At 37.1% G+C, this 26,591-nt stretch overlaps 1 protein-coding gene across 1 annotated transcript in view; it reads left to right on the plus strand.

Moving 5' to 3' along the window:
- CSMD3 (CUB and Sushi multiple domains 3) overlaps nucleotides 1-26,591 on the plus strand; it is a 1,469,335-nt gene that overhangs the window by 101,543 nt on the left and 1,341,201 nt on the right. The window lies entirely within an intron of this gene.

Here is a 26,591-nt window from a genome sequence, read left to right on the forward strand (position 1 = left end):
GGTTGTAGCTCTAATTCACATAGTACCTTTTTAGGTCATTAATGCATACTCTGAACTTTCTTATTTTATTACTGAATCAATTAAGAGTGATGCATTCTAGTTACTTTAAAGTTTTGCCATGTCATTACTATTAAGGGGAGATTAAAAAAAAAAAGATTGACAATATTTCAAAGTAATAGTAAAGTTGATAAACATTTATATTTTTTCAAATAATATATATAACAAAGTTGAAAGTGTTTGACTGACTGCATTCACATACATACATATTAAGCAAATTTAAATCCATTTGTGCTTTGCTGGACTGGCCATGTAGAGATACCCCACATCCAAGGACAAAGGAGAAGCCCCAGCAAGATGGTAGGAGGGGCGAATTCATGTTTAGAATCAAACCCCATTCCTGCCAGAGACGCTCAGAGGGCTCAAACAAACCTTGTGTGCACCACGACCCAGGAACCCCACAGAGACTGAGACAGAGCCATGTTTGAGCATCTTCTGTGGAGGTATGGGTTGGTGGTGGTCTGCCACAGGAACAGGGGCTCTGGGTGCAGCAGACTTGGGTATGCCATAAGTCCTCTTGGAGGAAGTCACCATGAATCCCACTATAGAGCTGCCAGAACTTACACCGGACTGGGAAATAGACTCTTGAGGGGGCACAACAGAACCTTATTCACCAGGACCCTGGAGAAAGGAGCAGGGACCCTACAAGAGACTGTCCTGGACTAGCCCGTGGGTGTCCGGGAGACTCCAGTGGAAGCCTGGGTCAGTGGTGGCCTGCTGCAGGGTTGGGGGCACTGAGTGTAGCCGTAAATACCTGGGATCTTTTGAGGGAGGTCATCATTATCTTCATTACCTCCACCATAGTTTGGCCTGGGATAAATAGAAGGGAGGGAACACAGCTCCACCCATCAACAGAAAACTGGATTAAAGATTTACTGAGCATGGCCCTTCCCATCAGAACAAGACCTAGTTTCCCCCTCAGTCAGTCTAACCCATCAGGAAGCTTCCATAAGCCTATAATCCTTCTCCATCAGAGAGCAGACAGAATAAAAACCACAATCACAGAAAACTAAACAATCTAATCACATGAACCACAGTCTTATCTAACTCAGTGAAACTATGAGCCATGCCCTGTAGGGCCACCCTGTAGGGTCATGGTGGAGAGTTCTGACAAAATGTGGTGAACTGGAGAAGGGAATGGCAAACCATTTCAGTATTCTTGCATTGAGAGCCCAAGAAGAGTATGGAAAGGCAAAAAGATAGGACACTGAAAGATGAACTCCCCAAGTCAGTAGGTGCCCAATATGCTACTGGAGAACAGTAGAGAAACAACTCCAGAAAGAATGAAGAGACAGAGCCAAAGCAAAAACAACACCCAGTTGGGGATATGACTGGTGATGGAAACAAGGTCCAATGCTCTAAAGAGCAATATTGCATAGAAACCTAGAATGTTAGGTCCACGAATCAAGACAAATTGGAAGTGGTCAGACAGGAGATGACAAGAGTGAACATTGACATTTTAGGAATCAGTGAACTAAAATGGACTGGAATGGGTGAATTTAACTCAGATGACCATTATATCTACTACTGTGGGCAGGAATCCCTCAGAAAAAATGGAGTAGCCATCATGGTCAACAAAAGAGTCTGAAATGCAGTACTTGGATGCAGTCTCAAAAAAGACAGAATGATCTCTGTTCATTTCCATGGCAAACCATTCAATATCACGGTAATCCAAGTCTATGCCCTGACTAGTAATGCTGAAGAAGCTGAATTTGAACGGTTCTATGAAGACCTACAAGACCTTCTAGAACTAGCACCCAGATGTCTAACTAACACAAAAAAAGATGTCCTTTTCATTATAGGGGACTGAAATGCAGAAGTAGGAAGTCAAGACATACCTGGAATAACAGGCAAATTTGGCCTTGGAGGACAGAATGAAGCAGGGCAAGGTTAACAGAGTTTTGCCAAGAGAAGGCACTGGTCATAGCAAACACCCACTTCCAAGAACACAAGAGAAGACTCTATACATCGACATCACCAAATGGTTATAGTCTTTGCAGCCAAAGATGGAGAAGTTCTATACAGTTAGTAAAAACAAGACCAGGAGCTGACTGTGGCTCAGTTCATGACCTCCTTATTGCCAAATTCAGACTTAAATTGAAGAAAGTAGGGAAAACCACCAGACCATTCAGGTATGACCTAAATCAAATCCCTTCTGATTATACAGGGGAAGTAAGAAATAGATTTAAGGGACTAGATCTGATAGAGTGCCTGATGAACTATGGATGGAGATTCGTGACACTGTACAGGAGACAGGGATCAAGACCATCCACAAAAATAAGGAATGCAAAAAAGCAAAATGACTGTCTGAGGAGGCCTTACAAATAGCTATGAAAAGAAGAGAAGCGGAAAGCAAAGGAGGAAAGGAAAGATATACCCATTCTAATGCAGAGTTCCAAAGAATAGCAAGGAGATATAAGAAAGCTATCCTCAGTGATCAGTGCAAAGAAAAAGAGGAAAACAAGAGAACAAGAAAGACTAGAGATCTCTTCAGGAAAATTAGAGACCACCAAAGGAACATTTCATGCAAAGATGGGCTCAATAAAGGACAGAAATGGTATGGACCTAACAGAAGCAGAAGAGATTAAGAGGTGGCAAGATAACACAGAAGAACTGTATAAAAAGATTTCACAACCCAGATAATCAGGATGGTGTGATCACTCACCTAGAGCCAGTCATGCTGGAATGTGAAGTCAAGTGGGCCTTAGGAAGCATCACTACAAACAAAGCTGGTGGAGGTGATGGAATTCCAGTGGAGCTATTTCTAATCCTAAAAGATGATGCAGTGAAAGTGCTGCACTCAATATGCCAGCAAATTTGGAAAACTCAGCAGTGGCCAAAGGACTGGAAAAGGTCAGTTTTCATTCCAATCCCTAAGAAGGGCAATGCCAAAGAATGCTCAAACTAGTGCACAATTGCACTCATCTCACACACTAGTAAAGTAATGCTCAAAATTCTCCAAGCTTAAACAATATGTGAACTGTGAACTTTCAGATGTTCAAGCTGGTTTTAGAAAAGGCAGAGGAACCAGAGATCAAATTGCCAATATCCACTGGATCATTGAAAAAGGAGTAGAGTTCCAGAAAATATCTCTTTCTGCTTTATTGACTATGTCAAAGCCTTTGACTGTGTGGATCATAACAAACTGGAAAATTCTGAAAGAGATGGGAATACCAAACCACCTGACCTACCTCTTGAGAAATCTGTATGCAGGTCAGGAAGCAGTAGTTAGAACTGGACATGGAACAACAGATTGGTTCCAAATAGGAAAAGCAGTACGTCAAGGCTGTACATTGTCACCATGCTTATATAATTTATATGCAGAGTACATCATGAGAAACAGTGGCTGGAAGAAGCACAAGCTGGAATCAAGATTTCCGGGAGTAATATCAATAACCTCAGATATGCAGATGACACCACCCTTAGGGCAGAAAGTGAAGAGGAGCTAAAAAGCTTCTTGGTGAAAGTGAAAGAGGAGAGTGAAAAAGTTGGCTTAAAGCTCAACATTCAGAAAACTAAGATCATGGCATCTGGTCCCTTCACTTCATGGTAAATAGATGGAGAAACAGTGGTACAGTGGCAGACTTTATGTTTTGGGCTCCGAAATCACTGCAGATGCTGATTGCACCCATCAAATTAAAAGACGCTTACTCCTTGGAAGAAAAGTTATGACCAAACTAGACACCATATTAAAAAGCAGATACAGTACTTTTCCAACAAAAGTCCCTCTAGTTAAGGCTACAATTTTTCCAATAGTCATGTATGGATGTGAGAGTTGGACCATAAAGAAAGCTGAGTGCCTAAAAATTGGTGCTTTTGAACTATGATGTTGGAGAAGACTCTTGAGAGTCCCTTGGATTTCAGGGAAATCCAACCAGTCCATCCTAAAGGAAATCGGTCCTGAATATTCATTGGAAAGACTGATGTTGAAGTTGAAACTCCAATACTGTGGCCACCTGATTTGAAGAGATGACTGATTTGAAAAGGCCCTGATGTTGGGGAAGATTGAAAGCAGGAGGAGAAGGGGATAATAGAGGATGTGATGGTTGGATGGCATCACCAACTCAATGGAAAACTCCAGGAGTTGGTGATGGACAGGGAAGCCAGGCATGCTGCAGTCCATGGGGTCTCAAAGAGTCGGACATGACTGAGTGACTGAACTGACTGAACTGAAATCCATTTATAAAATTGAAAAGATGATTAGAGAAGGTATGTATATATAATAAAATTTATCAGATAAAAGGCTTTCTGTGTCCATAAAATCATAGATAGCAACACAATTTATTTATTTTACAAAAATCAATAGGGAAATTATTTTTTCAAATCATCAACACAGACGAATATTTTTTCCTGCATAGTTTTTGGGTACACATTTGTAGCAAGTGCTATGTATAAAAGCACAGAATATAGGAATACCATCTGTGTATGTCTAATTCCAGCCAAAATCTTTTCCTTTACTGTTATTGAAAGATTAGAGGATTTGATTTAGCTTCAGAGTTGCTGTTGGGACTAGTAGCTAATCCTGATGAAGATCAAATGAAAATGCTAATTTTAAACAGTAAAAAAATTCTAGTATAACATCAGAGAAATTTTACAGCATAATACTCCTCTACACTTTTTACTTTTTTAAAAAACTGGGCATACATATACTTTTCCCATGCATTTAGGATGGTGTAAAGTAAAGCAGCCAGATTTCTTACAATTCTGTGCCAAAATTGAAGAGATTCTATAATTTAGGGGATAAGGTTAGAACTCCTCCTATTGGCTATATGCCTGCTTCATTTGCATCAAAATTGGGTTTAAATCACTCCTGAGAACTTAAAAAATTAAAAGAATGATAAACAAAGATCACCCAATCTAGCCACTCATGTTAAGTATTGGAAAACTGAAGCCCATGATATTAACAGATTAATCCTTGTGTTCCTCTCCTGTAACCTCAAACACCTAAATTACAGGGGGCAACCAAGTTAAAGTTTACAAAATTACCATGGTAACTGGAAAGAGTATTAAATAACAAAGATCGTTAACTATAGATTTGTGTGCTAACGTGAACATATTAAAAATGGCATCATTTAGGTTTTTCATAGAATTAAGATTATAAAATAACTTGTGGAACAAGCCAATGCACTTATATAGAAAATAAATTCTCTTCCCAATTACTTGCAACACCAAGAAAAAAATATACATGGCTTTGCAGAGTCACAAATCCTGCATGGACAACTAATCAATGTGTTTAGTCACCTTGAACTACCTTGCTGCTAAGTCACTTCAGTCTTGTCCGATTCTGCATGACCCCATAGATGGCAGCCCACCAGGCTCCCCGGTCCCTGGGATTCTCCAGGCAAGAACACTGGAGTGGGTTGCCATTTCCTTTTCCAATGCAAGAAAGTGAAAAGTGAAAGTGAAGTCGCTCAGTTGTGTCTGACTCTTAGCGACCCCATGGACTGCAGCCTACCAGGCTCCTCCGTCCATGGGATTTTCCAGGCAAGAGTACTGGAGTGGGTTGCCATTGCCTTCTCCGAACTAACCTTAATTGTATTTAACTAATATATATCTGTCCACTATCAGTAACCTTTGCCTAATGCCTCATATGAGTCTAAAATCCTTTCTGTTGTTTTTAAATTGTACTAGCTATAATTTTGTTCTCATTGGAGTACTCCCATATGAGCACTTTTCTGTGAAAAGTATTAAGTTGTTTCTTTGCTTTTTACTTCATAAGCTAATAACCACAAATCACTCAACCATTTCTCATACAGCCTGTTTCACAATACATTATTTTTATTAATTTCTTGGAATTTTTGAGTAAGTTTATTTCCCTTTCCAAATTGAGTAGTTGCTACTATTCTTCCTTCCTTCCAGCTTTACTTCCTAATTCTTTCTTTTTTTCCTTTCTATTTTTTTTTTTTTTTTTATTGAAGGGTACTTGCTTTACAGAATTTTGTTGTCTTCTGTCAAGCCTTAACATAAATCAGTCATATGTATACATATATCCCCTCCCTTTTGAACCTCCTTTCTATTTCCCTCCCCATCCCAACCCTCTAGATTGATACTGAGCCCCTGTGGGAATTTTCTGAGCCATACAGCAAATTCCCACTGGCTATCTATTTTACATATGGTAATGTAAGTTTCCATGTTACTCTTTCCATTACATCTCACCCTCTCCTCCCCTCTCCCCATGTTCATACGTCTATTCTCTATGTCTGTTTCTCCACTGCTGCCCTGTAAATAAGCTCTTCAGTACCATTTTTCTAGATTCCATATATATGTGTTGGAATACAATATTTATCTTTCTCTTTCTGACTTACTTCATTCTGTATAATAGGTCCTAGGTTCATCCACCTCATCAGAACTGACTTAACTTATAGAACTGAGCCCTTAATGTATGGGGTCTGCCATTGCCTGCAGGTAGATGGTGTCGGAATTGGTTGTATGAGAAAAAAACAGATCAGGACCTGCTGTTCCTAGTTGGTTGAATATTTTTATCATGAAAGGATTTTCAGCTTTGTCAGGTGCCTTTTCTGCATCAATTGAAATGATAATTTTTTTCCCTTTGTTCTATTAATGTGGTTTGTTGCATTGATTGTTCATTTTTTTATTCCAGGAATAAATCTGACTCAGTCATGGTGTAGAGTTCTTTTAATATGCTGCTGGATTTGGTTTGCTAGTATTTTGTTGAGGATTTTTCATAAGGCACATTGGTCCTTTGTCTTATTTTCCTTGTAGTGTCTTTGTCTGACTCTAGCATTAGGGCCAGAGAAAGCAATGGCACCCCACTCCAGTACTCTTGTCTGGGAAATCCCATGGACGGAGGAGCCTGGTAGGCTACAGTCCATGGAGTCGCGAAGAGTAGGACAGGACTGAGACTTCACTTTCACTTTTCACTTTCATGCATTGGAGAAGGAAATGGCAACCCACTCCAGTGTTCTTGCCTGGAGAATCCCAGGGACGGGGGAGCCTGGTGGGCTGCTGTCTATGGGGTCACACAGAGTTGGACACGACTGACGCGACTTTGCAGAAGCAGTAGCAGAAGGCTGGTCCACTGGTTTCTGTAAGCTTCATATAGGGCAAGATTTGTGCTGAGATTTTGTTTGTTTGCTTTTCCTCTCATGGACAAGGCTGAGTGATTGGGTTTGTATTTTTGTTTTGTTTGTTTTTTAGATGAGGCGTCCTGCACAGGGTATTACTTGTGGTTGGGTGATACTGGGTAGTGTATTCAAGAGGTTTTATTTGTGTGAGTTCTTCCTATTTGATACTTCCTAGTGCTAGTTTTCTGGTAGTCTAGGGCCTTGGAGTCAGTGCCTCCACTCCAAAGGCTCAGGGCTTGATCTCACTCAATTCTACAAGGGTTAAGTTGCAGTCCACTGCAGTTGACCACCAACAGTGCACCTAGAAAGGAATCTAGGATGAAAAACTCATGAGGCACTCTGTGCCTTGGATTCCCTTTTACTCCAGGAGCATAAGAGAGATTTCCATCTGTCCCTCACTCATGGTCAATCACAATGTATCTCTGAAGGTTTTCACTTGACATTGTGCCATTAATTTTCTTTTTGTATTATGTATGGTCGGGCCACTCAAGACAGCTGTTCTCGTGCTCTCTGAGCATCCCTTGCCCAACCAATGCCTGCTTCACCTACACCTTATGTACAGGGCTGGCGTTTCCGCATACTTGCCCCAGTACTTCCTATGTACTGTCCTCCATAATTCTTATTTAATTTATCTATGACTCTTTCCTGGTGGCTCAGACTGTAAAGAATCCACCTGCAATGCGGGAGACCTGGGTTTGATATCTGGATTGGGGAGATTCCTTGAAGGAGGGCATGGCCACCTGCTCCAGTATTCTTGCCTGGAGAATCCCCATGGAGAGAGGAGTCTGGTGGGCTACAGTCCATGGGGTCACAGAGTTGGACATGACTGAGTTACTAAGTACAGCAGAGCACTTTGCCTACATCCTACTCTTCTCTGATGTGATAATCTTCTAATATCATTGAATTACAGTAAGCTTATGAATGTTGTCACCGAGCTTCAGGGCAACCACCATCCAAGAGATGTGAAAACAAATAATAATGATAATAAGCTTGCATTGCCTGGATTATAAATTTGAGGAAACAAACAAAATAATCTAATAATCTGCCTATAAATTGCAGACACTGTTAAAATGTATATATATTTAATGTTTATATTTTTTAGTTCAAATCACTTGTAAGAAAAATTAAAAGTATAAAACATGCTGACATGGTTCAGTATTCCCAATAACTATCACACTTCATTGTATATTTATATACACTTGAAAAATGTTTTTAAAATATATGAAAATAAATAGAATACTATCTTTACTCTCAAAAAGGGTATAGTTGAGAAACATGTTTGAGAAAACAAATATGTAAGCAGCTAACTATAATAGAAAAATGGTAATTTACTTAAAATTATCTAAATTGTTATGACATAAATTTTGTAATGATTACTCTTCAAAAAATTAGGGACAATGTCAAATATATACAAAGTAAAGAATATAATATGATTAATCTCCATAACCCAAGTTGGTCGATTAAAACCTCATGTCCAAACTGTTTTTGTTTTACCAGTTTTGTTGAAATATAATTGCTATATAACATTGTATTGATATTAGAGGTCACAACATGGTGAGTTGATACATGTATATATTGTGAAATGTAAGTTTAATGTCCATTGTGTCACATGATAACAATTTTTTTCTGGCAAAAGAACTTTTAAGATCTACTCATTTGGCAACTTTGAAATATACAATACTACATTGCTAATTACAGTCATTACGCTATACATTACCTTCCCGAGTTTACTTATAACTGGAAGTTTGTACCTGTTGACCCGCATCATTCATATTACCCTTCCCTCATTCTTTGCCCCTGGCAACCACCAACCTGTTTTCTACAAATTTGGTTTTTCTAGATACCACATATAAGTGAGACAATACAATCTTTTTCTTTCTGTGTCTAACTTATTTCCCTGACCATTATGAATTTCAGGACCATTCATGGCAGAACTTTTTCATTTTTGACAGCTGAATAGTATTTCAGTGTGTGTGTGTCTGTGTGCTTCTGTGCACATTTCCTTTATCCATTCATATGTTGATAGACACAAGTTGTTTCCACATCTTGGCTACTGTAAATAGTTGTACAATGAACATGGAGAGTGCAGATATCTCTTTGAGTTAGTGATTTTATTTCCTTTAGATATATAACCAGGACAGAATTACTAAAACATATGTTAGTTCCACCTGCAGTGCAGGATATGCCAGTTCGTTTCCTGGGTTGGGAAGATCCTCTGAGAAGGGATCTCAGTATACTCACTTCAGTAGTCTTGGGCTTCCCTGATGGCACAGACTGTAAAGAATCCACCTGCAATGTGGGAGACCTGGGATTGATCCCTGGGTTGGGAGTATCCCCTGGAGGAGGGCATGGAACCCACTCAAGTATTCTTGCCTGGAGAATTCCATAGACAGAAGAGCCTGGCAGGCTACAGTCCACAGGGTCACACATGACTGAGCAACTTTCACTTTCCTTTTCACTATGGTAGTTCTATTTTTAGTTTTTAAGGAACCTCCCTCCTGTGTTCCGTAGTGGCTTCACTGATTTACATTCTCAGCCAGAGTGTACCAGAGGTCCCTTTTCTCTACATTCTTGCCAATTTTTCATTTGCTGTCATTTGACAATAGCCATTCTGAAGGTGTGAAGTGATCACTCATTGTGGTATTGATTTGCCTTTGTGTGGTGATCAGAGATGATCAGTGATGTTGAGTACATTTTAGACCTGTTTGGCTACTCATATGCCTCTATGGGGGGAAAAAATGTCTTTCCAGATTCTCTGCTCATATTTTAATCAGATTGTCTTTTTCTATCAAGTTGTATGAATTATTTACACATTTAAGATACTAATTCTTTATCAGATATATAATTTGCAGATATTTTTCCCATTCTGTAGGTTGACTTTTCATTTTATTGATGTTTTCCTTTGCTTTGCAGAAGTTTTTAAGTTTCACACAGTCTCACTTGTTTATTTTTCCTTTTGTTGCCTTTGCTCTTGATGTCCAATCCAAAAACAAGCATTGCCAAGACAAATGTCAAGGTGCCAAGCTGTTTTATTTATACTTGTAATTGTTTTTCCCCTTTCACTGATTATCTCGATACACATCCAAGAAATTAAGATAAACCATTACTAATCTTACAATCACTTTATATCAACTGACTTCAAGATAAAGCCAAACTCTATAAAACTGTATAAATATGTATGCAAGGGTGTATATACATATATTTTTTATGTAAAGGAAAAGGATTATTTTACTGGGAAAATTGGAGTAGAACTAATGGAAAACATTGGTAAACATCGTAGGTTCATAAAATAAGAAGTTTAAATAGGAATGAAATTTATAGAAGAGACTTTTTGTCAGAGAAACAGAATAAAATCACTGAGAAATGAATCTATATAATATGTTTAGGAAAGAACTCATAGCCTAAAAAGAGATGTGTCTTGAAATGCAAGACAAATTCACCTGCATAGATAACTCTCGATGCTATAATTGGAATTTGAATTTCCTTTTATGAGAAAATAAATATAATAGTTTTTAGATAGTTCTTAGATGCATTTAATGTGTTATATAATGATCTTTCAAAATATACAAACTTTAGTAACACTTCATTGATTCTACAGTTTTCTACAGGATAAAGTCAAACACCTAAATACAGCTTGATAAGAACCTTTATAGCCCTGCTTTTGAAGCAAAGGCTGGGAGGTGAATCAAAAGATTATGTTACAGTCATGTTAAAATCCTGGCCTCTCTAGTTTGTTATACAATTCTATATATTTAAAATGTTTTGTTATAGCTGGGGATGTCTTTTCCCTCTTGTCAACAATCCCCTGATACATTTTTTCAGAGATAAACTTCTCTCCTTCTGAAAGCAATCAAAACAGATTTAATCAATGTGGATAGCAAGAATTAATCAGAGAATTTAGATTCCAAAGTTTCACTCTACTCCTTTAAAAACCCCAGACTTAGCTCCATTTTTATAAGCACACAGATTCCCAGGGACTGCTATGCATCGATTAACTAAAATAAGAGTGAATTTATTTTCTACCTGAATTCTCATTTAAAACATGGTAATGAATGAATTGAGATTGCCTATAATCAAGACATTAATACTGGTACCAAGAATGGAAATGATTAATATTTTCTTTTGTTTGCCTCATTTACCACCATTGAGCATATTAAGTTCTATTCATGAACAACTTTTGTGGCATATTTTCAATTAAATTATATTTTGCTGAATGTGTCTGTCCCAAAAGATCATTTAAATTTTTTTTTTTTTTTTGACAATCACACTACACACCATTCCTTGGTGATTCTCTGTAGGTGATTTCCTAAAATGCTCCATCTGTCCCAGAAATCTCAGTGTCCATTTCCCCATCATATGTAACCCTCATTAAAAAACACATAAGATAAATAAAGATTAAAGAAGATGAGGCTTCCCTGATGGTCCAGTGGTTGAGAAACTGCCTGCCAATATAGGTTTGATCCTTGGTCTGGGAACTAACCCACATGCTACAGGATAACTAAGCCTGTGCTCCACAACTACTGAGCCCATGTTCTAAGCCACAGCAAGCTCATGAATGAAGACCTCTCACAGCCAAAAATTAATTAATTAATTAATAGAAAAATTTAAAAAACAGATAAAATAGGACTTGATATCTAGATAAGACGTACATTGACAGAAAAATTTTAAACACTGAATTCTATATAAATCAATAATTATAACAGATAATCAGGTCTCCACAACAGAGTTTCAAAGGCTAAGGGTACTGACAGTGTGTGGGGAAGTCATTTTCCTTGCCAAGGTTATTCCTCCTCAGCCTTATAACAGCAGATAAAAGACTTTAAAATGTTCAAAAATTGGATTTTGTTTTAAATTTTAGCATTTAGTCAGTCTTTCCTTATATATTATGATATATAAGGAAAGATAATACATTAAGGCATCAAGATTTTTATATTAAAGAACCTATGCACATTTCACGGGAAAACATACTACAAATGGAACTGCTAATATGCAGAAGGCATAGATATATACAGACATATACATTGTAATACCACTTTATGTTGCTAAATGTGAAACTTTGAGGGTTAAAAGCCAATCCTGTGTCTAGTAATCCAAGTTTACCTAAGATGAGATTTAGCATATCTATTTTCTTCCTGTAAATAGAAATCTTCTGTTTTGGGACCTGAGATATTTCCCTTGAGATTAATCTTACATTTATGCATCATCAAATACTGCCAGGAAGTAACAGATCAAGTAGCAACAAGGACTAAGACCCATGGTGTTTCCACTTCATTGGTGGAAATTGACAATAAATATGTAATGCATATATAAAATAAATTAGACTGTAATTTTTTAAGAGAGGACTGAGATAGTGCTCAAGTAGTGACCACTTTAGATATGATGGTCAAGGAAGACTATTCTATGGAGATTTAGTTTGGGTTGAGATGAATTATGAAAAGACAGTCATACAGATGGTAAGTAAAACATAGTGTTTCAAATACAGGAAATCACAAGTGCAAAGACTTTGCATGATAAGATTTTTGTTTGCTTAAGAAAGGAGGCCAGATGCAAGGAACACAGAAAGTAAAAAGGTGTATAGTATAAAATATGGTAACAAACATAAGCAAGAAGTAAGTTCTAGAATGTCTTTTTAAACCATGGTAAAGTGTTCATATTTATTTTAATTTTAGCAAGACAAGTCCAAAATCTTGGAGGCACCATAATTGTGTTTTAATTTATAATAGGTAAATTTATATGCAAGACTTTGTAAATCAATACCTGTGCTTGGACAGAATATAAATGAAGAAATATTTAACTTATAAATAACCAAAATATTATTTTGAAGACAAAATTAAAAGTGGCAAAAATGTGAGGCATTCATTTTATGATCCTCATAGCTGGCTCAAAATTTTAATGAAAAACTTAAAATTTGCAAAAATAATATAATATAATATACCAGCACTCGTGTTGAATGAGATAATAACAACCAAGAAAATACAGGTAATGTGCTGTTGGTTCTAGAGGAATATGTATTAGAGATGTGACAGTGCATGATTTATTTTATAATGATTATTATTAGCTGATTAGTAAGCTTTCATCCAATTTAGGGAAATACTAACAAGACTCATTTTTCCCAGAAGTGAATTGTTAATCTGATTTAAAGGAGTCAACCAAACATTAATCTTGAATAATGCTTCAGCCTTAGAAAGCACATATTTTGAAACTTAGTTTTGAAACCTTTGCTTCAAGGGGATAACCTGATTTCAATAAGTAAGATTTTGTAGTATATTTAAATACTGTGGAGAAAATAGAACCTCTTTGCTTTAACATCAATGATTTATATAACTCTGGTTCTTCCTAGTAGCACTGTAGAAGCACAAATTTTCATGATTAACATATGATCCCAAAATACAATAGATTATATTTAAGAGATTTTTAAAAAAGCTTCTAGCTTTAATTCTATATTGTAAACTTGTAAATCAGATAACAAATTTTGTCAGAAGTGTAGACACATTCATTAGACACTCAAATGTTTAGTTTTTTCAGGAAATCATTTTGGAGACATTAATATATTTTAAAATACATAGGAATTATTCAGTGTTTTCAATTTTGATCTGAGTCAAAAAGAAAAAATAAGCTTGAATTTTTAATTATTAAGGGGGTAGGGATCACTGCTTATTATTACTACTGTACATTATAGAGAAAAACATTTTATAAAACAGTATTTTAAACCAACTACAGATCTTAGTATTGTAGTTGGTTTTGTTTTTTCCATAATGGTTTAGGGTATTTTTCTTTAGAAATAAGAAATTTTATGGGGATGTTTTGAAATATTTTATAGACAAAATTTAGCAGTTTATATTTATTCTATTATATTTTAGAAAGAAATGCCTTCAGACTTATTTTATCTTATAAAGAATATCTCAACATAATTTGTCAGAAGTAATAATTTAGTGAGGTGTGAAAAGTAAGTCAAAAGCTACACAATGAAATTATGGTACCTATGAATCAGAAGCAAATGATACAAAACAAAATAATAAAAGCTAGGACAATGGTTTATTAATGACAACAGGCAGGCCACCATTGCCTACCTATGCTTTGGCATCAAATCCTAGAATATTTTTCCTTCCTTTTTTTTTTTTAAGAAATTATGGATTCAATCTTAGGAATAGTTTATATGATGAATACACAAATTTTACAGCATGTGCAACAGAATCCTTGACTTAACATTAAAATAACTATTGGTTAAATTAGAAACTTTATAAGTTGTAAGAAGAATATGTATGGTGTGGTGGGGTTTAATCATTTTTTGGTTTTTCAGTTAACTTTAAAAAATTATTTATTATAACAAAAATAAAAGTGGCATGTATTAAGACTACAGATTAGGTGGATTGATGCAATTATTGTTTTGACACACTGAAACTGAGGGCCATACAAGAAAAACACTCTCATTGTCTTATTGATAAACTTTACTTATACAGAGTGAGACAAGTGTGCAGCAGTTGAAAAGGCACATACGTTATACATAGAAAACCAAAGTTAGAGAGTGATTTTTGTTTATTAGCAATACTCATTATTTCTTGCATAAAATCACTCTAATGCAAACAAATCTACCTGTTTGTTCTGAGCTTTAAATTTCTCAACAATATTTGATCTTCAATGCTTTTTCTACATAACATGTAACAGCATATTTCTGAGATAATACATTGCTTTTTTTAGAATATGGTTGTAGCACAGAACAGGAAACACAACCACAAACAAAGCTTTGTATTGTATTTTTTCATTTCCCAAATTTCACATACACAGCAAATTAAAAAAAAAAAAAAAAACCTTGTATGTACATTAGAAAACTTAGAATAGTAAGGAAAAATTAATCAAACTTTTAAATTATTGTACAAGAAAACTTCAAACAGAACTAATATTGTTGAAATATTCCATTTCCTTTCTTTATACATCCATCATGAAAATTGCATCTGTGAAATCCTATCAGACCTGGAGAAGGAAATGTTAACTCACTCCAGTATTCTTGCCTGGAGAATCCCTGTGGACAGAGGAGCCTAGCGAGCCACAGTCCATGGGGGACAAAGAGTTGAACATGACTGAGCAACTAACAACCCTATCAGAAGGTTAGAATTTGTTGGACTTGAAGTACATGTTTTGGTGGAATATATTTATTGGGCTAGAATTACATTTCCACATTCAGAAATATTTGTTTCTTAAGTATTTCCATTGAAGGCAATAACTTGTAAAATATAAATGTAAAGGTAATGTAGTATGGTGTAGACTTTCCTCAACTGTAAATATTGATAGATTGCTATTATGCCCATTCCTACTTGTGTCTTTATACCTTATCTGTGGTCTGTAATAGCTCTTTTTAAGACCAACTAATCCTTGGGTCAGGAAGATCTCCTGAGGAAGGGAATAGCTAGCCACTCTAGTATTCTTGCCTGGAGAATTCCATGGACAGAGGAATCTGGCGAGCTACAGCTCAAGAGGTTACAAAGACTCAGATACAACTGAGCAACTAACAAGTTCATTTTAACCTCTAATAAGAATAATCAATTCAAATTTTATAGAACAAGTCTTCTGAAATACCTACTGATGTTGTAACAAATAGTTCTTGAGTAACTGAATGTCCACATGCTGGAAAAAAAAGAAAGGAATCTAGACATTAATTTTATGCCTTTGACAAAAATTAATTTTGCTAAAATAATGTAATATGAGGTTCCTTGTCCCCCACAACAGAAATGATTAGTAACCATTTAGAGATGAAGATAATGTTAGGAGTTCTTAGATTACTGGTGACATGGTAAAGTAAGCTAGGGGGCAGGGAAACGAGAAAAGATATGTTGAAAAGGAAAAGAAGGACAATTTTACTTTTCCCACATCACCCTGTCCTTAAGCTGACATAGTGCAACACTGAGAAAGAACCCCTCAGCCTGCTAGTTAAGTAGAGGATGAAGGGAGCATCCATCCTCTCCAGGTTTGGTGAGGGGGGTTGGGCACTGTGTGAGAGGCCTATTTATGTTGCATCTCAACCAATGCACTGAGGGAATCAGGATGGCTAGATCAACTGGGTGTAGCTAAGGAAAAAGAAAGAGGAAGAAGCCTTAAAAGGAAGGATATTTTGCCTTTTGCAACAACTTGGATGAACCTAGAGGACATTATACTTAGTGAAATAAACAAAATGTAGAAAGACAAATACTGGATTATCTCAGTTATATGAGGAACATAAAAGAGTCAAACTCATAGAAGTAGAGAGTAGAAGGGTGGTTGTCAGGGGCTGGGAAGTGAGGGGGGTGGTGCTGGGGTGGAAGTGGGGAGGGGAAATGGGACAAGGAGGTACTAGTTAAAGGGCACAAAATTTCAGCTATAAAGATGTATAGAACAGTCTTATGGACTCTGTGGGAGAGGGAGAGGGTGGGAAGATGTGGGAGAATGGCAATGAAACATGTAAAATATCATGTAGGAAACGAGTTGCCAGTCCAGGTTCGATGCATGATGCTGGATGCTTGGGGCTGGTGCACTGGGACGGCCCAGAGGGATGGTATGGGGAGGGAGGAGGGAGGAGGGTTCGGGATGGGGAACACATGTATACCTGTGGCGGATTCATTTTGATGTTTGGCAAAACTAATACAATTATGTAAAGTTTAAAAATAAAATAAAATTGGAATAATAAAAAAAAAAAAAAAAAAAAAAAAAGATGAATAAACTCTAGAGGTTCATTGCACAGCATGAGCCTATGGTAAATAATACTATATTTGTATACTTAAAAGTTTGTTTAGATGGTAGATCTTACACCAAGTATTCTTATACATATATACACACACCCATGCACACATAAGAATAAAAGATGAAGGTGAGAGAAAGCTTTTGAAGCTGATTGATACAATAAACTGTGGAAAATTCTAAAAGAAATGGGAATAGCGGACCACTTGACCTGCCTCTTGAGAAACCTATATGCAGGTAAGGAAGCAACAGTGAGAACTAGACATGGAACAACAGACTGGCTCCAAATAGGAAAAGGAGTATGTCAAGGCTGTATATTGACACCCCGCTTATTTAACTGCTATGCAGAGTACATCATGAGAAACGGTGGGCTGGAAGAAGCACAAGCTGGAATCAAGATTGCCAGGAGAAATATCAATAACTTCAGATATGCAGATGACACCACCCTTATGGCAGAAAGTGAAGAGGAACTAAAGAGCCTGTTGATGAAAGTGAAAGCATAAAGTAAAAAGTTGGCTTAAAGCTCAACATTCAGAAAACGAAGATCATGGCATCTGGTCCCATCACTTCATGGGAAATAGATGGGGAAACAGTGGAAACAGTCAGACTTTATTTTTTTGGGCTCCAAAATCACTGCAGATGGTGACTGCAGCCATGAAATTAAAAGATGCTTACTCCTTGGAAGAAAAGTTATGATCAACCTAGATAGCATATTGAAAAGCAAAGACATTACTTTGTCAACAAAGGTCCATCTAGTCAAGGCTATGGGTTTTCCAGTGGTCATGTATGGCTGTGAGAGTTGGACTGTGAAGAAAGCTGAGCACCGAAGCATTGATGCTTTTGAACTGTGGTGTTGGAGAAGACTCTTGAGAGTCCCTTGGACTGCAAGGTGATCCAACCAGTCCATTCTGAAGGAGATCAGTCCTGGGTGTTCTTTGGAAGGAATGATGCTAAAGCTGAAACTCCAGTACTTTGGCCACCTCATGCAAAGACTTGACTCATTGGAAAAGACTCTGATGCTGGGAGGGGTTGGGGGCAGGAGGAGAAGGGGACGACAGAGGATGAGATGGCTGGATGGCATTACTGACTCGATGGACGTGAGTCTGAGTGAACTCCGGGAGTTGGTGATGGACAGGGAGACCTGGCATGCTGCGATTCATGGGGTCGCAAAGAGTCAGACACGACTGAGCAACTGAACTGAACTGATATGTTTATATTGTGGTGATAGTTTCATAGATACGTGCTTATCTCCACACTCATCAGGTTGCAAACATTAAATATGTACATTTGTAGCATGTCAATCATACCACACTAAAGTGATTAAAAAATCTATTCAAAATGGGTTATACATTTCAATAGACATAAAATACAAAACTGTAAAATGTCTAGAATAACACATAGGAGAAATTCTATACAAACTTGGGTTTGTAGGTGAGTTTTTTGATACAACTCCAAAAGCATGATGCATGAAAGTAAAGTACTGATAAGCTGGAATGGTGGTGGTTTAGTTGCTAAGTCGTGCCTGACTCTTTAGCAACCGCACGGATGGTAGCCCTCCAGGCTCCTCTGTCCATGGGATTTCCCAGACAAGAATACTGGAGTGGGTTGCCATTTCCTTCTCAAGGGCAACTTCCTGACTCAGGGATTCAATGCAGGTCTCCTGCATTGCAGACAGATTCTTTACCACTGAGCCATGGTTGGATATTATTAAATTAAAACTTTTGCTCTATGTAGTAGGCTGAATAAAGTCCAATCAAACATATCACATCCTAATCCTTGGACATTACTATGTAAATGTTACTTTTTTTTTAAAGGGAATTTTAGATCAGATTAAGATTCTTGATGTGGGAAGATTATGCTGTCTTATCCAGATGGTCCCTAAAGCCCATCATTACATGTGGTATAGAACCTGCCTGCCAATGCAGGAGACTTGGGTTAGATTCCTGGGTCAGGAAGATACCTTGGAGAAGGGAATGGCTGGAGAACTCTATGGAAAGAGGGGCCTGGTAGGGGGGAGGGTACATTTCATGAGGTCACAGAGTCAGACAATACTGAGTGACTAACACATTATTATATACATTATCCAGATGGTCCCTAAATCCAATCAGTACAAGGCAGAGAGATCAGACATAGGAGAAGAAGGTGAAGTGAAGCTGAAAGCAGAGATCTGAGTGGTCCAGTCACAAAGGTATGCTGGCACTCACTAGAAACTGGAAGCTAGAAACTTTCCCCTTCAGAACCTCTTGAGGGAATATGGCTTTTATGATTCCTGTATTCCAGTAAAATGTATAGACTTCCACTCTCCAGAACAAGTAAAGAATACATTTCTGATGTTTTAAGCCATCAATTTTATGGCAATTTTTACACAACTGCCATAAACTAATATGCTATGTGAAAAACATGGTTAAGTAAAATGACAATTAATAGACTGGGAGGAAATACCGGCAAAATACATATTTGAGTATCAGCATCCAAAGTCTTCAAAGACACATGTGAACAATTAATTAGCAATAAAAGAAGCCTTTGTTATGTTATTACATCTAAAATGATTTTGTGTAACTTGACTGTGGAGCAGGAATTGTGACCAGATCATTCTGAGTCAAAATTCTTAATATTGTAAGACTCAATGTGAATTAATGGTAAAGCAATCAGACTGAAAATAGACATATCTGGGTTCAAATTTTAGATATACCACCTACTCCTTCTACAAGTTACAAAACTTTCCTAAGCTGCAGTTTTTCAATTGCTAAAAGGAGAATGTAATAGTATCTATAACAGAAGACTGTTATAAGCAATATATAAAATCAAGTATGCAAGAATTTGAACACAGAACTAGCACATACTGAATTATCAGTACTACTATTATTATATCTGAATATGACATATATTAGTGTATATTCATGCTATAATTTTCATATGTATATTTTTAAAAGTCAATCACAATTCAGGTAACATTTACATGCATAAATTCCACTGTAATTCTACTTAAAGGAATAACTGAGAGAATAATCTGTTGGGATTTTATTTTGTAGTAGCATGAACTGCTGGGGCAATAATAATAATAGTAGTAGTATTAATAATGATAAAATCTTTCTGTTACACTCAAAGGATTTACTGAAGAGGATTTCAATAGTGAGAACAGTCTATACATGAATATTTCAGAAACTTCAAGTACATTTATTCTTATATGGTGCTATTGGAATAAGATAAAAGGTTAATTAGTTTTCCTGCATGAAGATCAATTGAACAGAATTACTGTCTCATGAATCAAAAATGTCACTTCTGTGTGGATGGTTTGTGCATTAGAGCAGCAAAAGAGTTCAGATTCCAATTATGTGGGCTCCTTCTACTGGGACGTTAAAATCAGAGAGCATAATGATACAGATATTCACCACTGCAGCTGCACATTTTGTGTACTTATTTTTGGAAGTCATAAGCACATAGAAATCACTCTGCAGGTTCAACTGAAGTATATCTGCCCCAAAGTATTGCAGGTGTATTGGCCAGTGGAACCTCTGGAAGCCGGCATCCCTCAAAATGGCATGGATGTATTTAAGGCAATCCAGAATCTGTGTCCTGGTAAATAAGTCCAAGCTTCAAGTCATATACATATCATCAAGAAAAAGAGCTCCCAAAATTCTTCCAAACTGACACAATTATATACAAAAAAGAATGAATATGAGGTCAAGTGCTGGAGACACTACCTTAATCTGATATTCTACTCTTTAGACAAGCACTTTGGAAATTATGGCAGTGGGTTCCTTGAAATGAGAAGATAGTCTCCCTTTCTTCCATTTGTAAGGCTGTGAGAAACTAGAAAGCATCTGTGACTCAGGTTAAAAATCATTTTATAAAGTAATTAATTCATGTTTCTGAATCACTACTCCCATCCCTTTGTTGTTGTCATTGTTAATGACCATTTTTTGCTGGAAATGTGATGGGGTAGAAGGATATCCTAGGATACCAGGATTCCTGACTGTAGGGGATTTTATCTCTTGCCATTACCAAAAATGACCTGCAATTTTGGCTATTGGTTTTATGAAGTTCTTTGGTTTTTAACTATTCTGTCCTTTTTTTAATTGCTTCTTTTTGCATTTATTCATAAAACAAGTTTTCACTTTAAAACTTTTTTCAAACAGATACACCACACAAAATAAATATTATCCATTTTTTTTTAATTTTACAAGATGAAAGTAAAAAGTGATAGTCTCTTTCACTTTCATCAAAAACTTTAATACCCAGCCATCACTTACAATTAGAACTAGTATTTCCTCATTTCATATTTCCTCTTGCATATGGATAAATATATCTGTATTATTTTTATCTTATGAACATTTTAATTATTAATTTTATTGTTACTCTTCTATAAATATGATACTATGCAAATTTTCCTACAAATAGATTTTTTTCCCTTTAAAAATTTCTGGATCAGGCATATAGTTTTCTACTATGTTATTACATTGTTTAACTATCTTTCTTTTTGAAGCCACATGACTTGTTTTAAAATTATTGACATTATAAGTAATGTTGCAAAATATAGCTGTATAAAATTAAGTGCTGTAATCATGACATTTTTATCCTCAGATTCCTACATGTGGAATTGCACAAAGAATGTGAACTTGTGATTTTCATTACTCTCTCACACTCGAATACTTATGTATTACATCCCAATACACTGCCTGATAGTGTATATAGTCATAACTTCAATGTCACTACATGATTAGACTATACATGCTTATGCTTGCCTATTTGATATTAAAAATTAACTCATTTTATTAATATTTCATGAACTCATCCATATTTTAAAATGTTTATTTTTAATCTTTATTTTTATAAAATTTTGATTATTATTGAGTTCAGTTCAATCTCTCAGTCATGTCCAACTCTTTGCGATCCCATGAACCGCACACGCCATGACTCCCTGTCCATCACAAACTCCCGGAGTCCACCCAAACCCATGTCCATTGAGTCAGTGATGCCATTCAACCATCTCATCCTCTGTCATACCCCCCTTCTCCTCCTGCCCTCAATCTTTCCCAGCATCAGGGTCTTTTCCAATGAGTCAGCTCTTCGCATCAGGTGGCCAAAGTATTGGAGTATTCAGTATTCAGCTCCAACATCCATCCTTCCAATGAACACCCAGGACTGATCTCCTTTAGGATGGACTGGTTGGATCTCTTTGCAGTCCAAGGGACCCTCAAGAGTCTTCTCCAACACCACAGTTCAAAAGCATCAATTCTTCGGCGCTCAGCTTTCTTTATAGTCCAATTCACATCCATACATGATGACTGGGAAAACCACAGCCTTGACTAGACAGACATTTGTTGGCAAAGTAATGTCTCTGCTTTTTAATATGCTGTCTAGGGTGCTCATAACTTTCCTTCCAAGGAGTAAGCATCTTTCTTTTAATTTCATGGCTGCAATCACCATCTGCAGTGATTTTGGAGCTCCCAAAAATAAAGTCTGACACTGTTTCCACTCTTTCCCCGTCTATTTCCCATGAAGAGATGGGACCTGATGCCATGATCTTAGTTTTCTGAATGTTGAGCTTTAAGCCAACTTTTTCACTCTCCTCTTTCACTTTCATCAAGAGGTTCTTTAGTTCTTCTTCACTTTCTGCCATAAGGGTGGTGTCATCTGCATATCTGAGATTATTGATATTTCTCTTGGCAATCTTGATTCCAGCTTGTGCTTCTTCCAGTCCAGCGTTTCTCATGATGTACTCTGCGTATAAGTTAAATAAGGAGGGTAACAATATACAGCCTTGATGTACTCCTTTTCCTGTTTGGAACCAGTCTGTTGTTCCATGTACTTCTTTGCTATTTTTATTTCTCACTAATTTATAAAGTTTAATTTTATATCAGGAATTCTTACATTTTGAAATGTATATTATAAATGTTTTCTATCCTTTTTTTTTTTTTTTCCATTTGTGTCATATACTCCTATAAAAAAGTTTAAATCTTTTCATGGTGAAAATTTCTATCATGAGTTTTAGATTTTCTGAATAAAGAAAAAGATAAAGCTATAATTATGAACATAAGTAACTCTATAGTATTTTTGATACTTGTTTTGTACACATGGAGTTTTATCTTTTAACCAAACTCCAACTTTTCAGTATAGGACTATGAAAACAACAAAATTCTGTAAAGCATTGATCTTTCAATAAAATAAATAAATAAATAAAGAATAAAAAATTAGAGGTTTATATCTAATAACAGAAGATAAGATACAACTTAATACTTAGGGGAAACAACAACCCCTACAAAGGTTTTATCAAGTGACAAAAAAACAAATGGAAGAAAACAAATTAAAAAAAGAGAAAGACCAATATGATGTGGGTTATCTCTTTCCTTTGACTAATGTACACAATCTATTCTAATATTCCACACCCAAATACACTAGAGTGACAAACTAAATCTTTTGCTTCTATTTTCTTATTTGATCTTTACTAAATCCTCATTTAGTCTTCATAGTGATTTGAAGTAGTTATATTAATAATCACAATTCACTGGTGGGAAATCATAATTAGAAAAGCCTTTTACATGGTAATAAAGGTGGTGAGTAATATACAGGTTTTAGACTCAAGATATCCTGAAACTGACTGAATCTGCTGAAAAAGATGGTGTGCTGCTTCTGCTGCTGTTAAGTCGCTTCAGTCGTGTCCGACTCTGTGCGACCCCATAGACAGCAGCCTATGAGGTTTCCCCGTCCCTGGGATTCTCCAGGCAAGAACACTGGAGTGGGTTGCCATTTCCTTCTCCAATGCATGAAAGTGAAAAGTGAAAGCGAAGACGCTTAGTCGTGTCCAACTCTTAGCGACCCAATGGACTGTAGCCTACCAGGCTCCTCGGTCCATGGGATTTTCCAGGCAAGAGTACTGGAGTGGGTTACCATTGCCTTCTCTGGAAAAAGATGGTCTGAAAGCGAAGTCTCTCAGTCGTGTCCGACTCTTTGTGGCCCCATGGACTGTAGCCCACCAGGCTCCTCCATTCATGGATTTCTCCAGGCAAGAGTACTGGAGTAGGTTGCCATTTCCTTCTCCAGGGGATTTTCCCTACCCAGGGATTGAACCCAGGTCTCCCGCATTGTACGCAGACGCTTTAACGTCTGAGCCACCAGGGAAGTCCAAAGATGATCTGCTGCTGCTGCTGCTAAGTCGCTTCAGTCATGTCTGACTCTGTGCGACCCCATAGACGGCAGCCCACCAGGCTCCCCCCTCCCTGGGATTCTCCAGGCAAGAACACTGGAGTGGGTTGCCATTTCCTTCTCCAATGCAGGAAAGTGAAAAGTGAAAGTGAAGTCGCTCAGTCGTGTCCGACTCTTAACGACCACATGGACTACAGCCCACCAAGCCCTCCCTCCATGGGATTTTCCAGACAAGAGTACTGGAGTGGGATGCCATTGACTTCTCCAAAGATGGTCTACCCGTGTCCAAATAGAATGAAGAAACTTTCATATATGCTTTGTAATACTTTTAAGCTTACTTTTGCATTTACATGCACAAGTTAATTATGAATTTAAATATGCATTTAATAATACAAATTACTAGTTTTTTAAAATATGTGATTCAAATATGAAAAACAAACTGTTATGTTGTAAAATAATTAACACTTTAGAAGTAATAATTAATAAATTAATAGAAAACATCAAAAGGATGAATAAGTTAGGAGCTTGGAATTAACTTACACACACTACTATAAATAAAATAGATAATCAACAAGGACTTACTGTATAGCACAATGAACTCAACTCAGTATTCTACAATAATCTATATGGGAGAAGAATCTGAGAAAGAATGAATATATGCACATATATATGTACAGGGCTTCCCTGATAGCTCAGATGGTAAAGCATCTGCCTACAACGCAGGAGACCCGGGCTCGATCCCTGGGTCAGGAAGATCCCCTGGAGAAGAAAATGGCACCCCACTCCAGGACTCTTGCCTGGAAAATCCCATGGACCAAGGAGCCTGGTAGGCTACAGTCCATGGGGTCGCAAAGAGTCGGACACGACTGAGTGACTTCACTTCACTTCAAATATGTATAACTTAATCACTTTGCTGTATACCTGAAACTAATACAACATTGTAAGTCAACTACACTCTAATAAAAATTGTTAAAAAGCAAACAGATTAAAAAAATAACAAATTTCTGTAAGGAAGATTATGGATATAAATCAATGTTCTGTTTAGTTTGGGAGTACTTTGAAGGAAAAGTGGATTCAACATCTCTATCTCTATAGTATTATATCTCTATAGTCAACATCTCTATAGCCAACATCTCTATCTCTATAGTGTTAGAATTCAGTTAACACACCAAAATTCAGGCTTCCTGGCTTGTGGAGGCAAATACTATATTTTAAATTTGTGGCAGACAGGCAGAGACCAACTAGCTCCCAAGAGGAAGATGGAGAGGGATGAGTTGTGTCTTGTTCAATTCCTCCTTCCAGTATCAGTTTAAGTCACTTCTTCTCTCTTCGAAAGTACAGAGTGGGACACTGAGAGGGGGCTGGTATTGTAGGTACACTAATGGAACAAACTCTCAAAAGTAAAGGCAGCCTTCAGAATGGGAGAAAATAATAGCAAATGAAGCAACTGACAAACAACTAATCTCAAAAATATACAAGCAACTCCTACAGCTCAACTCCAGAAAAATAAATGACCCAATCAAAAAATGGGCCAAAGAACTAAATAGACACTTCTCCAAAGAAGACATACAGATGGCTAACAAACACATGAAAAGATGCTCAACATCACTCATTATCAGAGAAATGCAAATCAAAACCACTATGAAGTACCATTTCACACCAGTCAGAATGGCTGCAATCCAAAAGTCTACAAGCAATAAATGCTGGAGAGGGTGTAGAGAAAAGGGAACCCTGTTACACTGTTGGTGGAAATACAAACTAGTACAGCCACTATGGAGAACAGTGTGGAGATTCCTTAAAAAACTGGGAATAGAACTGCCTTATGATCCAGCAATCCCACTGCTGGGCATACACACTGAGGAAACCAGAAGGGAAAGAGACACGTGTACCCCGATGTTCATCGCAGCACTGTTTATAATAGCCAGGACATGGAAGCAACCTAGATGTCCATCAGCAGATGAATGGATAAGACAGCTGTGGTACATATACACAATGGAGTATTACTCAGCCATTAAAAAGAATACATTAGAATCAGTTCTAAAGAGGTGGATGAGACTGGAGCCTATTATATAGAGTGAAGTAAGCCAGAAAGAAAAACACCAATATAGTATACTAATGCATATATATGGAATTTAGAAAGATGGTAACAATAACCCTGTATATGAGACAGCAAAAGAGACACTGATGTATAGAACAGTCTTTTGGACTCTGTGGGAGATGGAGAGGGTGGGATGATTTGGGAGATTGGCATTGAAACATGTATAATATCATATATGAAACGAGTTGCCAGTCCAGGTTCGATGCACGATACTGGATGCTTGGGGCTGGTGCACTGGGACGACCCAGAGGGATGGTATGGGGAGGGAGGAGGGAGGAGGGTTAAGGATGGGGAACACGTGTATACCTGTGGTGGATTCATGTTGCAACAAGCATGCACACACATCCTTTAGACCCAATGTGTGCAGTTTGGCTCATCTCATTAAAGATGCTTGATGTCGTCACTGGTTAATTTCCTTTTATTTTCCCGCAGACTTTTTCATAGATGCTATTTTTCAAAATCTGTATTTTTTTCCTGTTTGTTTTGTTCTGCTGTGA

This window comes from Bos javanicus, chromosome 14 (genome assembly GCF_032452875.1).
Source record: "Bos javanicus breed banteng chromosome 14, ARS-OSU_banteng_1.0, whole genome shotgun sequence".
Classification (NCBI taxonomy): Eukaryota; Metazoa; Chordata; class Mammalia; order Artiodactyla; family Bovidae; genus Bos; species Bos javanicus.